The following is a 2,399-nucleotide window of genomic DNA, read 5'->3' on the forward strand; positions in this document are numbered from 1 at the left end:
TGGCCACTCTCCATTTCTAATGTTCTTGTGTTGCCCCTTGTTCGTACTGTTTGTGAACTTTGGTTACCTTCACATTCCCCTTACGAGGGTGTAACATCTATTTGTTCCTCTTACCAAAGCAAAAGGATTGGCTTCATACAAAATAGACAGTTCTCTGATTTCAGGAAATGTGCATGGTCTACCCGCTTTATCGAAGGCAAGAATCCGGTTTGGAATATAAAAATAAGCATTGGTTGTTGTTACCAGCCACAAAGTAAACTTCATTTTCAGGCAGTGTTTCTGGGGGAGGTTATGGAGGGAAGAAAAAAGAAAAATCGATAGTGAGTGACTGATTGCTTCATTTTATCAGGCGGGCCCATTGTGAAAGAGCTCAGAGGAAATGTGGAGGTTAAATATATTTCCAGAGTTGTCCAGCAGAAAGAAAGTGGCACTTTGAAGAGAACTAGGGAAGTACATATCTTTAGATATCCCTATATAGTTCTCTACCTTCAGTTTTAGTAACAATTATGAAGAATTATTTGTGCTGACAGCAGCAGTTAAACTTTGTTTCTCTAATAGCTTTTTTTTTTACATAAAAAAAGACCCAGGAACTTAATAGTGTATGCATAAGACTGTGTTTTTTAGCACACAGATACCCACAGCATACACTGACGATCTCCACGCAGTAGACAGGTTTTGTCTTCACTAGCTCATTTGTTTATCAAGTCATATTTAGGGTCCCACACCCTCTTTTCCTGTAATTTATTGCAGAATACACCACTTTGACTTGGACAGCTTTCTGCCCCCTCTTTCACTAAGGAAGGCAAATGAAGTGAAAAAAAAAATGCCATTTTCAATCCTTCCTTTCTCCCCTTTGTTAATAGTTTTAAGTGAATTTTTGACCTTATCTTGATGGAAAACGGTTAACTCCAAACACAAAAGACTCTACTGGAAAGTGTAGGTGAAAAAACTTGTAACTGTATTGAAAATAAATACCATTAAACTGTGATCAGTTAAAATTTAAAAGAAAAATCAGCACAAAAGGGCGCTAAAAGGGAAAACACTTTTTATTAATCTTAAAAGTTTGGGGGTTTTTTTCCAGTTAGGTATTAGATAAATTTTTATTTTAAAAAATGAAAGTCTCACTACCATAAAATTATGGTTCAGCATCAGATTAGCATTGCACTCAGTAGTCTTTAAGGTTTTAGGAAATATGCTTTATATTGTCTTTTCAAACACCTGTGATTGTTTCATTTTCCATGTTTTTGCAAGATAAATGGTGACTTATAATGGGCATATTTATTTGCCTGTATTTCATTTCCCCCAATGAATGTCACAAGGAGATGGGCACGGAGCTGCTTCGGGTGCATCACGCTGCTCGTTCCTGAGGTATGGGAACTGGCCTTTAGTGAAGCTATCCAGAGCAGGGCAAATAGCCACTGGTAAAGGGAGGAAATGAATTTCCAGATACTTATTACCAAGTAGGTAAGGTCAGAAGCTGGAGTTCAGAGAATGTGTCTACAGCTTCTCTGACTCTTATAGGTTTACTAAGATGAAAGTTACCACTGAACCTTACCACTATGTATATATGTTTAATATCTGTCTTTTGAAATGCAGAAATAGTTTAAATGTTTCTTTGTCTATTTTTCTTTTTTTTTAATGCTACCCAGGGAAATATTTTCATATCATTTTTAAGTGGCCTGCCTCAATGTATATTTATTTCTTTTGAAACAAAAAGGTTCTGGAAACTGTTTTTCTGTAGCTTTAAATGAATAGGTGAGCAAAATCTATATGGGATGTAATTTTTTTGTTCAGTCTCTTAAAAAATACTTTGTTTTGGTACATTTGGTTGTGCTTGTGGGGAAAATAAAAACGCAGAGATCCTTATATATTTATGTTAAAGTAATATTTTATTATCTACATAAAACAGAAATGCACAATACCTTCATAGTTTGTTCTAATTATTGAAATATCTTTATTTTATTTTTAAAGATAGTGCCAAGTTTTAAGGGGGGAAAACCCTAGACCTTAAATTGACTGAGTTGAGTTGTGTGTAAAACACTTCCCTTCCTTTATACTTCATAAAGTTTTGGAATAAATTTTATGCATATACTGCCAGATTTGATGTTCATAACTTTCAGAGGCTTTTTTTTTTTTAATGGAGACTACTGGTCTAATTCACTTTACTTTGCAAAAACTATCAGTCCCAAATCTTTCAGTCACTATGCCTGTAGCATTAAATTGAAATGGTCATTGGGTTTGAGCTTCAATTTGCTTGCCATTTCATGGTCCTACAAAGAGATGTTTGTCCCCTTTAAACATATGCAGATATGCCTGCATCTTCTTTCCAGGTTAACTATACCTTATTCGATTGTGCTGTTTTGGAGAACATCAGTGGAACTAGGTGGACTTTGATCTCT

The sequence above is a fragment of the Pan troglodytes genome, chromosome 5, assembly GCF_028858775.2.
Source record: "Pan troglodytes isolate AG18354 chromosome 5, NHGRI_mPanTro3-v2.0_pri, whole genome shotgun sequence".
Classification (NCBI taxonomy): Eukaryota; Metazoa; Chordata; class Mammalia; order Primates; family Hominidae; genus Pan; species Pan troglodytes.